This window comes from Bacillus rossius, chromosome 1 (assembly GCF_032445375.1).
Source record: "Bacillus rossius redtenbacheri isolate Brsri chromosome 1, Brsri_v3, whole genome shotgun sequence".
In the NCBI taxonomy this organism is placed as follows: Eukaryota; Metazoa; Arthropoda; class Insecta; order Phasmatodea; family Bacillidae; genus Bacillus; species Bacillus rossius.
Window position 1 is genome coordinate 346,071,460 of NC_086330.1, and position 14,250 is coordinate 346,085,709.

A 14,250-nucleotide genomic window follows, 5' to 3' on the forward strand; every position below is an offset into this window, starting at 1 on the left:
TACCATTACAATATTTAAATTTAAGTACCGAAAACTGTTAAAATAGCACTATTTTACACCTTAAAATCAAAATTTTCCGGACCCCCCGCTTTAATACGGGGGGGGGGGGGGGGCGCATGCTTCTTAACACCCCCCCATACACAAATCCTGGCTACTCCACTGTGTTCAAACACTAAGGATATTCAAGTACACATCCATAGTAAAAACGACTGGCAGTTGAGCGTCCTCCGGAAATGCGACACCCGGGGCGACCCTCCCTGACCGTTGACCGCTGACCACCGAGTCACGTGCACGACGTGCACGAGACGCCCAGGTGCGTGTCGCGACCCCGCCTGCCGCGCGCCGCACGCGGGCCGCCGCTGGCCCTTGTACCTCCCCGGGCGAGGGAGGGGGGGGGGGGGCACGCCGATCACGTCCGCCGGACGCCCAAGGACACCGGCAGAGACCGAGACGTCACTTACACGTCGGCGGACAGTTCCCCCTCCCTTCCCTGGAGTTACGAAAAAACATGCGAGATCTCGGTGAAGGCAATGTGTTATCTCGGGTGAGGCAAGGTGAATTGCTAAACAACCATAGAGCATCGGTGTCGAACACTTGACATTAATTTATATATCAGTTTTCTGTAATAGTGATTCTTAAAGCAAAGTTTGCAATGTTAAAAAAAAAAAAAAAAAACTATCAACCCTTTCGAAACCAGGTATCGTAGCTCGTAAATTATATTCCTACACGCTGAAAATAATTATTTTTAAGCTGTGCAGGGTCGTATTTGGTTATTTTTTTTCTAGCTTCGTTCTTTTGTCCTCGTTTGTTCCTCGTTTCGGGAAGGCATTTGTTTATAACTCGCATCCAGCATTCAATTTTATGTTTTCGAAAATGGCTGTATTAAAATATTCAAGTAATATAGCTGCAAAAAACCGCATAAAGTATTCAAGTGCGCAATATTATAATTATCTGCCCATAAATATATATTTACACACACATTGTGTAACAGTGAGACCATTTTTTATATTTTTATGCTTGTTCATAACAAATGTGATAATTTTATACTCTTAAACTTAATATCTATGTTTCTTTTGCGTATTTAGGAATAAAAAAAACGTTATTTGGGTAGTATGAAAACAATTAGGTATGTACTCTCTCTAAGACGAAGAATGTCTTTAAATCAAATGGTTTGATACATTCTTTCGAAGTTTAAGTCGTCATTAACTCTGACTTTCGCTTAATGAAAATGCTATTTTAAGCAGATGTAATTTTTTTTTTTTCCCTGCATCCCAGCTTAGTTGTATGATGCGCCTCCCAATGTCCAACAATTTTGCTCAGAGATTAGAACTTCCGGCTAATGAGTCAAAGTTTCAGAGTCTCGGTGTTGTCTTGCCAGTTTCAGGACTGCAGGAAGAAACGGTCCTGTGCAGAATCGCCCTGCAATCACAGCGGCGTTCCCTGAGGTAGCGTGCTTTGGACACGGGTATGAAAAGAATCGGTGGCGGATGCAGGAATTTATTTTCTGTGGGATTTGGATAAAAAAAAATAATAATTTTCTTATTCAGAAAAATTTAGCTTACGACAAAAAGGGATTTGGACAGTTACATTATCCTTCTGAACAAGCATCACTGCCTTTGTGCAGGGCCCGTGCAAGGTAAATTGGCGCCCTAGGCGAAAAACCGTAATGCCTGCCCCCTCCCCCCCCCCCCCCCCCCCGGGCCGGACACCCGAAAAAAAAATTTCCTTGCCTCAAAATACATCACGTAAGCCTAAGATTTTGTCAACAATCAAATGTAAGCAGGCTTGTGTTTTTTTTTTTTTTACTTTTTTACTTATTACAAATCATAAATAGGTCACCGTGGACTTTAAATAATTACTTATATCAATATAAACATTCCGAACTGTTACAAAAATCAATTTTCATCTAGTTTCAATAATCGTTAAACATATTATATCAGCTGTGATGTGTCGTGCGGCGCCGCCCCCAGCTACTTGGTGCCCTAGGCGGTTGCCTAGTTCGCCTATATGGACTCGCCGGCCCTGCCTTTGTGATTTGTGCTTCCAGGTGTAACAGCTCACCTTGCATCACCGGAAATAACAACCTGCCTTCTCCGATATCTCGCATATTTTTCTACAACTTCTGGAGGGCATATATCCCACCTTTCTCCTTCTCTTGTGTTCGCCACTGAAAGAATCGTTATCATTTTCCGCAATAACAAAAAGGACAATATGGTGACAGTATATTGTACGGAGAGTCTCTTTCCTCTCAACGCTTTTTTTATGTGTAAAATCTTAGCTCTCTGAATACGGACGGACGCGAAGAATCATTGTCAGGGTCGTAACTAGACTAGTTTCCGCGTGTTTGGTGGGAGTAATCTCGTGAATGGAGCGGAAATGTGTAACCTCGGTGCTGTTATCTGTGGCGGATGGCGGGAACCAAAGTTTATAAAGCCACTGGGAAAATTTAGAGTATTGACTGTTTAGTGAATTCTAATAAGATGGGCAATATTTTAATAAAATTTCTTGTAGAAATCGGGTCCAACCCTGGGGTTCAATATTTTTTCAAGTTTTTTTCGCTCTTATCGGAGCCGTTTCATTATATGGTTTGAAATTCCGGTACATATTAAATTGGAACGATTATTTAGTCGACGTAGTTGCTCCGGCAGCGAATTCTGACGGTAGGTGCGGAATCTACGCGTGATTCGCGTCCAGAAATGTAGTTGAAAATGCAATTTGCGTCTATTTATCATGTTCGGCATTATTTAAAGAATTATACGTTAAATTTCGTGCGTCCGAGTTTCGTATCATAAGTGCATTTGAAGCTTGAATTGTCTCGTTACCTAGGTTAGATGTTACACATCTGTGGCGAGTACTGAAAGACTCGCTCACATTTGTTTGCACCCTGCATTTCTGAAAACGTTCTGAAGTTCCTGTTCGCCAGCATCTTAGTCGTCTGTGCCCACGGCAGAGAACGTTTGCCTGTTGAAGCGAAACTGTCTCCCTTGTTGCAAGCTCCAGGCGCCCGCGCGCTACGAACAGACATCTCACCTAGATTGTCTATACTTGTCGATTACAAGGCATAATTGTCACATTAAGGATCGTTCTACAGTGACAAGGAAACTGAGACGGATCTCCCGGAACACTCCACTATCACGTCTGCTGCTTCCGCAGTGCACGAAAACATAACTAATTGCAACCAATGAGATTGAATTTCAAAGGTTACGAAATGCTAATTTCATTTTTTAAAAATTAAGCTTCAAGATTGTAATACGATTAGGATTTACATTCTTAATAAAAAAATTAATCACGAAGTATTTTTATGGTATTATATATTCTTGTACTTGAAACCATTTCTAACGTTTTTAGAAAATAAAACAGGGCTACCACCGCAGCCAATTATTCTGCTTCTACTGGACGCACGAAGCAATCGTAAACGTACGAGCTCAGCATTGCTGAGATAACTCGTACGGGTCCGTATCCGCATGCGTGCCATTGTAAACATTCCGTTTCGTGAGATCCGTCCCCCGCATGAATTATGAACATGATAATATTTCATCACATCTTCCCAAAGCGTGTTCTACGCCAGGTGTACCTACCTTCGACGCGTAGCCTAATAACAAATTATAGGCAATGATTAATAACGAATATATGGATTATGTATAAATACATCTTTATCAAACGCTATTATCAGTGGGCCTATAAATTATGAGTTTAATTTTGGTGGCAAATTTATCAAATGGAACTAACATTCTGAAACATATAAAACCGTTGTTCGCTCGGTGAGTATAGAGTTCACTAAAGACGGTATCTAGGTTGGTTACTAAAAATGTTACTCGCTTATCAAACTATAATGACATAATGAAACGTTACTTCTGCTATTATCCCCAAGAAAAAAATGACTTTTTTAACTGACTTTGCTAACTCCACACTAAGCACCTTGAAACGTGTGCAAATGTATCGTGATCTTGGCTCTTGAGTGAATCACGCCGTCGTCGCCGAGTGGCACTGCGGAGAAAGGTTGTCGCTCGCCCCAAGAGTTGATCCTGCCGGCAGCCCTCTCTGGTCGCTCCGCCACCGTCGACTCCGGGCCTGCTGGTCTCCTTGGACTCCTACGTCCTCCACAGCGTGGGACTACCAGTCTCAGCTCGGACTCCCTCCTCCTTCACCCCTGATGCTGGGCGCCAACCCGGTCTGGTGCTCGTCTTGGTCCTCTCGTTCCTGATGCCGACTCGCTTGTCTCACGTGATTACTCACAATCATCCGTCACCCGTCTGCCATAAGTCCGTCCGTCAACAAGCCGAACTATTCACAACCATCCTCACGTCCGTCATAACGTTTTTTTTTTTTTATATTTGGATGCTGCCAACTTAAGGCTAAGATCCATAGTTTCGCAGCCACCAGGGAAATTTATTTCTCCCATGAATATCATTGTAGGTAAACAAACGTAACGGACATAGTTTTGTAAATGAAGTATTCTGTACAATTATATGTCACGTAAATGTTTACGTAACGTACAGAATTTAAATAATTGGAGTTTAAAACTTGTTATTTAACCGACGCGTGTAGCTTGTGAAATGACCGAATGTTGAGTGAGTTCAGCATTGCGCTGGCTAAATATCAGACATAGTTTTCCGCGATGAGTTTAGAGTTGGCCGCTAGACGTCCCAACTATCGCAGAGGAGTTCTGGAGGGAATAACATAGCTTTGAAACGGTCAATTACAAATCTGGTGTCGGTGATAGTCGTTGTATTTTGAAGATGGAAAGAAGCTAATCGACGAAAAATCTTCCATTTCCTTGGAACTATATTGAACACTGAAACATTTATTTCCTAATATTTCAGAGATATTATTTGACGGAACTCTGTAGATCTTTAATTAACATTTTTTTTTTAGAAAATGTCTTGTCAAGGTTTGCCAGTTTGCGTAGTAGCTAAGTATGCTAACCACTTATAAATGATCAAACAAACTCTAAAATATTTATTTAAATATAATTTCGAATTAACGTGTGTACTTTTTGTCTAAGTCAATTTTTGTTTTGTTTCGAATATCAAGCTTAAAACGTGCGCACAAGCAGTTAAAAACATAACGTCGAAGCAGCTAAACAAATAAACAAACTAAAAAAAACTTTTAAAATATAGACAATCCCTTTCAGACTTGAGGTTATAATTTCACCCGTCCGTCGAAATTTAAAGCTTGGCGAGGTTTTGACGGACGGACGAATGGATGGAATTTTTCGAGCCATCTGATTGGCTGCAGGCAACGTGTGTATGAGACGTTAGAATCATTCCATTTGCAGAAAGAAAATTTTAACTTTTAATGAAATGGTTCCGATAAAAGCGAAAATGACTTGAAAAAATATTAAACCCGTTATTTTGGACCTGATTTTCGAAAAGGATTTTTGTTAAACTAACGTCAATCTTGTTAAAATTCGTTAATCAGTTAATACTATGATAAAAATTCTCTTGGGCTTTATGAACTTTGGTTCGCACCACGGATGGCAGCACCGTGGTTACTCATTTCCGTTCCACTCCCGAAATTGCTCCTGCCAAACGCCATATACCGGGGGCTAAGATGTTACATGTTACACGTCAAAATCTCAAAACTCAACCCCCGGGAATTTTGCCGCACCCCCTCCCGCTTCCGATAATCCGGCCCAGGGCCGCAACTAGAGTCTCTGGCACCCGGGGCATGAATGGATTCATGCCCCCCCCCCCCTCTTTTTTTGCACATACCACACCAATAAAGCGGGGGTCCGGGGGCCCTCCCACGGAAAAAATTGTGCTATTTAAGCATTTTCCATACCTACATGTAACAGTTTCTGTGCTACTGTAACTTCCATGCATGAATCCACTAAGTATGTCCATAAAGTAGTCCGTATAATCACTAGACTTGTTCATTAAATTGTCGTCATAAATGTATTTTAAAGATTCAAATTCAACTTGCAAGACCTTTTTGCTGCAAAGATTTTGATGATATCATCATAGCAAATAGAGGATGCTCTCTTGTGTTCTATGGAAATAATGCTCAAATTCGACAGCCTGTCTTGCCTCATACTATTTATTAAATATTTTTTTTTTACAATTTTCAATTTGCTGAAACTTCTTTCGCCTGAAGAAACTGTTACACGAAGAGTAAGAAATATCTTAAGGGCTGTGGTCAGGTTTGGATATCCTTCTTCAATTCTGTATTCGTGAATGAGCTTCAAGAGGGTCGCTGCATATGCTGTTTTCATAGTGTCATCAACTGCCAAGGCGTGATGTTTAAAACTTTCCATTTCTTGAACTATTTCTTCTCCATTGATGTCATCTTTGTATGTTTCAGACGACCAATTGGCTGCAGTCTTCAAATCTTTGTCTTCCATTTTGTATATGTTATTCCCATTTAAAAAGCTTAACTTGTCATTAATTGCTCGAAGAGCCTGAAACGATTAGACATTCCTGGCGTGCAAGTTAAAAAAAAAACTTTTTACCAGTTACCAGTTGTAGTAGGAATTACAATGCAAGCGATTTCGGCGCCCCCACAGCTTTGCGCCCGGGGCGCATGCCCCGCTTGCCCCCCCCCTCCCCCCCACCTAGTTGCGGCCCTGATCCGGCCACCTTCCTTTTCCTGTTACCGTTCTGAACTGGTCACGTGGGGGGTGGTGCTACGTGGCTCCCCTCGCTGGAGGCCGGAGCGGGCGGCAGCAGGCGGAGGCGCGACGGTCGTGCGTCGGGCCTGGTTGTCAGCCGGGCCGCCAGGTGGCAGTGTCGTGCCCCCGGGAGGGTGGAGAGGGGGGACCCGAGGAGTTGGCAGCCCTAACGCCGGGGCGACGAGCCGCAGTGTTCCGTGTCGCGCCGCGCCGCGCAGGGAGGGCTCAGGCGGAGGGGAACAGCTCGTGGGTTCGGAGACGGTGCCGTGTGCTGTAGTGGTGTGCGTGCGTCTGTGTACCTGGGTTATTTTTTTAAATTATTTCCCCCCTTCAGCGAGATGGGCGCGCTTCCGAGGAACCCCTGATACCAGGTGTATTGGGAGGACTGGACTGGACTGGTGAGTATTGGTGTTTTTTTTTTATTAAGGCGGGATTACAATAGCCCGTCGCCTCCGTTCGCCAACACCGCGCACCTAGCCAAATGATTCAAATGATTTATACCATCCTTGTTTTCTCTCGGAAATTTATATAGATGACTAGCTATTTCCCTGCATGCGTTGCAATGTCTCAATCAATTTTTCTTTGTAATTTGTTTGAAGTAGGTACACATATACAAAGCGAATCTAGCTCTAATTATCAATCTCTTTATGTATATTACTGTATATACATATGTACCTATATCTATATCTACCTCTATATTTTTCTATATCCTCTATACACATATATATATATGTTACTATAGCAATGATAATATTAAAAATCTATGTTTTGCCTACCTATATTTTTATCTATCTTTTTACCTGCCACAGGTATAACGTAGGTTTATAAAAAAAACGCGCGTATTCAAATGCACGTTGTGACTTGATGTAAGCTTTTGGATATTCGCCATTGCTAAGCACATGTATGTCTGTAGAAGAAAAATACAAAAAACACAAATGTCAAAAACACAAATTAAGCAAAAAAATTGCTGTTGTCAAAATGTGTTGTGTTGTGTTAAATTTCCAATTCAATAGGTGAAGAACTTTCATAAATTTAAGATTTTGAACGAACTAGTATTTACATTTTTATTCATATAGAAGTTTCCGATTTATTATGTGTTTTTTTTACGTATTGCATTAGCATTTCCTCGTAAAAATTCAGAGTAGTAATTAAATTGTTTGGACATGATTTTTAAGAACCGAAATGTTATTATACAAAACATCTGAATGACCTATACAAACACCGCATGCCTGTATTATGGTAACAATTGTTTTTTTGCCGCGGTAAAAATCATAGATATTATCAATCCGTACGTCCTTCAAAGGTTAGAGCTTGCCAAGCTTTTGACAGACGGACGGATATAATTTTTTGAACCATCCGATTGGCTGCAGGTCACGTGATCGACGGACGAAGACAGCGGACTATTGCAATCCCGCCTTGACATGTTTACATTGTGTCTTTAGCTTGTAAAACTCGCTGTAGGCTCGTACCAAGAACCAGAGCAACTTTTTTTTGTGACATGAACGTGATTTATTTATCTGTCACCCTTCATAAATTATTATAATAATTAAAATAAAGTTCCCCTCAAAAGTTTTGAAATAATTACATGTCAGAAAAATGCCCTCATTCATGAATCACAGTCCATTACACAGCCACGTAATAGTTTCCATTCTTTTAGGGGAAAATTGCGAAAGAAGCAACGCTTTTTGTCAGGTATTTAAATCGTTTAGTGTTAAGAAATTAACGATATTCGATTAAGGTGGGGTCATAATCTTTGTTTAAAGTTTAATATAGAAAAACTAATTATATATATCTTCAGTTTGACAATAAAAGAAAAGAAAAAATGCAATTGCACAGGTTTATTATTTTAACTGCTGGTAAGAAGTGCTCAGTTAAGCTAGGTACTGAAACACCCGGATTCCTTCCACGAACTATTCAGATGAGTATAAGGATTTATTTTTTGTTCCAGCGACAGTTGTTCCGTTTGAATTTATATTAAAAAATACCAACTGATGATTGTGCGTTCCAATTTGCCGTTAGGTATCGCGCGCTTTTTTTTTCTAATCTCAGATGACGTACGTAACATTGAAACGCCAAGATGAGAATGAATGATAACACATCGCATTGAACTAGCAGAGAAGAAGAGCTGCATTCTTGGGCCGTGGCGGAAAATAAACTGTGAGGGGGGGGGGGGGAGAAACTAAACCGGTATTTGGCAATTCAAATCCACCATCAAGAGATAAGTAACTTACGTTATTTAAGTGTTTTTTTTTTTATTCCGCCTTTACCAATGGCTCCTAGCGAGGTTTTTATAAATATTAGGGGGGGGGGGGGGGACGGATTTCAGGAGCCAATTAATGATGTTGCAGAGTTGTAGACGGTCGGTCTACCGTGAACTTGGGACGATTCGCAGAAGGCGAAGCGACCATCCGCTGGCATAAATCTGTCTCGCGAAACACACCGGTCCTTTAGAACAAGTTCTGAGTTGGAACACATTGCGTAGTAGGGTGCCCGTACCCAGGAAGGGAAAAAGAAAAAAAAAAAAGAGCGTGGACAGGGGAATGCGACCCCCTTTCCGCCCCCTCTCCTTCCTTCCCACTCTTTTTTTTTTTTTCACACCCGCCCAATTTACATTCTTAGCATCGACGGCGTAAAGCTGTTGGATTTGTGTGCGGTAGCCGAGCAAAGTTTTTATCACCCGTGTGAGTTTTCCGCGAACGGCCTTCCTTCCCCCCTCCCTCCTCCCTCCTCCCCGGCGCCTTTTACTTCTCTCTCCCCTAGTGCCTGCACCGAGTCTCTTCCGCCCCTCCCTCCTCGACTTCCTTTTGTGAGCGGTGAGACCGCTTCGAGGTACGCCGTGCAGAATTTTCAATCGGCGGCGCATCCAGAATGCCGGAGGGTAAGGGGACCGATCTGCAGCTGCCACTTGAACAAAAAAATGGGTGCGTGTACTTAGGTACGCGCGTGAGAAGTTATACTTCTTTGGCATCATTAAAAAATAGTTTTTAATTGCATGCAAAAATAGTGCGTGGAGTCCCTCCGCGCGGAAGAAGTGAAACTTCGTAATGTGGAAGTGAAAATAGGAAGGGGTAGAAATTTATTTTTAGTGAAATCATATTGTATCAAATCAAACTAAAAATAAAGGAAATAAATTTGTAACGATTCATAGATTGATTTTCAGAGAGAGAGAGAGAGAGAGAGAGAGAGAGATAGAGAGAGAGAGAGAGAGAGAGACCTATTGAATGTCTATAAAACTAACTTTTTTATGAGAGCATATTTTCGTGAAATAAATCATGAAATCATTCAACGATAAAAGCTGTTTATTTAATTAAGCGGACGGGTTCGCCCCAAGGAGAAAATTGACGCGGCGAGACCTCGTGGACATAGAGAAATGACACACACTCACTATTTATGTGTCTATGAAACATTATTTTTTTTTCTGCAATTTAAATTGTAATATACAAAAAGGGCATTGAAAATTGAAACAAATATGGCGACACTGCAAACTGTCAGGATCATTATTTTTTTCTTACTCTCTACTTACTTCCTTACAATAGCATTCACTCTCGCTCTCTCTCTCTTTCTAATCCCCCTCCCCAGGAGCGTTAAACGTTTAACGCAACCTTGTTGGAAGTCGCATTAGAAGTATAACTTCAATAAACAAATGTGAGCTAGTCTTTCAGTACTCGCCAGAGATGTGTGAACATCTAACCTCGGTAACGAAAATATTCGTGTGTTCTCACGTTGCAGATGCACTTATAAATTACGAAACTCGGGACACGAAATTTAACGTAGAATTCCTTTAAAATAATGCCGATCGTGATAGGTACACGCTAATTGTGTTTTCAAACTAAAATTCCGACGCGAAGCGCACGCTTTAATTCGCTGCCGGAGCAGCTACGTCGACTACGACAAGCAGCTACGTCGAATCATTTCATTTGCAGACCGAAATTTTAAACTATGTACTGAAACGGCTCCAATAAAAGGGGAAGAAAAAAAACCTTGAAAAAAAATTGACCCCCGGCTTTAGAACTGATTTTCGACAAACTATTTTTATTAAAATACTGTCCATCTTGTTAAAATTCATCACACAGTTAAAACTTTAAAGTTTCTTTTTGGTTTTGTGAACTTTGGATCGCGCCATCCACCACATATGGCAATACATTTCCGTCCCATGCGACTTCCGTTCCATGCGACTTCCGTTCCATTCACGAAATGACTCCTATCAGATACCGTATACCGAGAGCTAAGATGTTACACGTGGAAAAATAACAGGGGAAGTGTTACCTACATTTACACTTAACTGCCCCGCCTGGTCAGGAGTGTAATTGTGTTAGTGAGGCGGTGTAAGTACGAAGCTCGCTGGTGCTTCTAACGCGTATTCACCTCTAAGCGCAAGGTTGTGTTTTAGTGCGCATTCTTATCGTCGTACATACATACATACATACGACAATTATTATATCTGAGTGTTAACCATAACATTGTGTGGTGGTGAAAAAGGTTTGTGGAGATAAAGGTGCAATTCAAGTCCCTTTAAGTGCTTTCAAGAATCTGTACCGGGTACTTCATGCCAAAAAAAAAATTATTCTGAAAACAGGTCTTGTAGCCAGTTTCACTCTCTTAAAAAATTCGTTTAAAAACTAAATACGGAAACAGAATAACTCATTCGCCCTCAGCGTATCCTTAAACGCTTTTCGTAAAGAGACACAGCTCGAATATCTTGAGCAGTTTTAAAATCGCGTGTTTTCTTCTGAAGCTCAAAGCACCGTATGTCCGCCTAGGTAGGCGGGACCCCCAATGTGGTGATGATGCTGATGAATGGAGACCTACGAATTCTTCGTGATTATTTCGCAACAGACTAGGACTGTACATGATCATACATTTTAATCAACTTTGCAAATGGTTCGAGGCCTCAACGACTTCGATCAAGATCGTATCCAACAAAAAAAAAAAGTTTAACAAAATTTGATGGGGGGGGGGGGGGGGGGGGGGCTTTTTCGAAATTAAATTTCTTTCATGGGAGAGGAGGATGTATGGTGTCATACAATTATAAAGAAAAACATTAATTATTAAAAAATATATAATGAACAACAGTTTGAAAGATTAGTTACGTACAAATGTTCTAACTAAAGTTCCTTACTACTTTTCTTTTTTTCACTTCGGAAACCCTTGACTTCAGGACAGTATCAAACCAAGGAGCGTACGCAAAATTTCATTTGTGGTTGCGGAGGGTGGTATAGAATCACTTTCCCCTCGATTTTCTTTCAAATTTTTTGCTTGTGTTGGTGATAATATATATTTTTGAATTTCTGGGTGGGGGGGGGGGGAGAGAGGATATTTTACCCCAATCCCCTTCCCCGGCATACTCCCATGAACAAAATTATAAAAATAAAACGTGTAACCTAGTCAAAAAAGATGCGGCACCAGCCAATCTATAATTGACACCGTACGCACAATGTTCCTACTGGAACGTGTAATCACTAAATATAAACATCTGAGCAAAAATAATAACATCAATATTAAATTAAAGCTAAAATATTCCTTAATTTTGGTTACTTACACACAAAAAACTTGGCAACATACAATACTACAGCAAAATGTAATTAAAAGTGCAGTTAATTCACAAAATTAAAAACAAATTTATAATTCTCAAAAAAAAAAAAAGGCCTTTAATTTTTTATTGTTGTAATCCACTGGGTTTGAAATAAGGAATTGGTGTGTGCACTCCCAACAACTCATCTCACCCTTCTCCCCTCCCCTCCCCCCGCAAAATAAAATAAAATTGAAACATTTACAAGTACAAAAATAAAAAAAGTAAATTAAATGAATATAACAAAAACAGTGCGGGCCTCCAATAATGAATTTAAGGTTAACGTCACGTTGGCATGGAGATAAGTAGAGACGGATGATAATAGCGAAACGATTATATTGAGCGGTGACAGAATTTACTGGTGGAGGAAACAGGAGTAGGCCTTGAAAAAAAAATCACCAGTTCTACGGGGCGTCCACCACTTTTCCCACTTGCGAAAAATCTAGGTATTGTGACCCTAATTTGTACAGCATAAAAGATTTTCACCTTAAATTTACGTAAAAAGTTGGTTACAAATTATCCCGGGATCTTCGTAAATTTACCTTTCGTCATGCAACTACAGAGTTGTTAAACTGTACGTTTCCTGTTTATGCTGTTTACAAATTAAAAAAAAAAAAAATCATTATGTGCATCTATATACCTTGTGTGAAAGAATTACAACCAGCTTCTCTTCAGTGGTATGTCCAAACGTTAGTGAAAAATTAGTAGGTTTAATAATTGTTTTCAAGTATTTTTCGCTTTTTTTTTTAACCATTTGATTATTTAGTTAAAATTTTCAGTCTGCAAATGGAATGATTCGATTGTCGACGTAGCTGCTGCAGCAGCGAATTCTAGCGGCAGGTGCGCAAACTACGTGTGATTATCGTTTAAAAATGTAGTTAAAAAAAATTCAGTATACTTATCACGCTCAGCATTTTAAATTTTCGTATTATAAGTGTACTTGCAACACAAGAACTCATATATTTGCTCGTTACCAGTGATATCACTGGCTGGGAAAGCAGGTTATGATGTAGTACGAAAGGAGTATGGAAATTCTGAATCACTAGCTTCATGTTAAGAAATGATAAAACACTTAGAAGAACATTGCACAAAACATAAAAAAACTTTGGAATATTTATATTATATAGTTTTAAGATTTCTGAACTTCTGATGAGTTTCTGCGTAATTTTTGATACTAAACGACTATATAAATATGTATTTAAAAAATTTTCATGAATATTTTTTAAAGCCATTTTATAGTTGCTTGGAATATATATTTTTGCATTACATAAACTAGTATTTATATATTAAATTTAAATATCTTCGATTCTGATTTGTGTGCGAATTCTAGGTGACAAGCTGAAATGTTGCAATTTCTAGGTTTAATCATAGCCATGTGTCTGGTATTTCAAGTAGGTGCATAACCAATATCACCACGTATAAAATTTTACGTTGAACAAATTAACAGTCGGAAACGATTCCATACCGATATGGACTTCCAAAAATGCAGACAATACCTACGAATACAAATATTAAATTTAAATAACATGGCTGATTTATAGCCCGTTTTTATTGGCTGTAATAAACGACCACTAATCCAAACATTAACTGGATATTACTTAACAATGTGCTCGTCGGCGTAAAGGTCAAAGTTTTTTAATCGTAAACCCGCCTTAACTTGCCGTTGCGAATCCAGAAGTCGTATCCAAGGAGCTTGTATACAGTTAAGGAAAGAAGTGTGTTTATTTCCAACCTCCTTGGTCGCAGCACACTACTTGTCCGCGGCGCTCCAGAAGTTACTGTTCCTCGGCCGGCAGTTCCGCTTCAGCTCACACCGGTTTGTTTTACTGCTGCTATTCTTGCCCGCCTTCTTTCCCCGCTATCGTGATCACTGAAGCTGGTATCACACGATACCTGTTGCTGTGCGGATTCTGCTGTGGACTTCCTCTCCGATTGCCGCTTTCCATGGCTCAAAATAATGTAAAACAAATTCCTGGAATTACGCCATTGTAGTTTTGCACTGTTTGTCATCGGAAAAATATCATAAACGCAAAATGAGAAATAAAAATGAGAACAATTGTAAATCAGTTGA

The 14,250-nt window shown here is 40.1% G+C and overlaps 1 protein-coding gene across 1 annotated transcript in view; it reads left to right on the plus strand.

The window, feature by feature from the left end:
- Window positions 1–6,838: 6,838 nt before the first annotated feature.
- LOC134528174 (hornerin-like) overlaps window positions 6,839–14,250 on the plus strand; it is a 295,315-nt gene continuing 287,903 nt past the window's right edge. The window contains exon 1 of the mRNA XM_063361551.1: window positions 6,839–7,008. The gene's annotated coding sequence lies outside the window, so the exon portion shown is untranslated. The remainder of the gene's footprint in view (window positions 7,009–14,250) is intronic.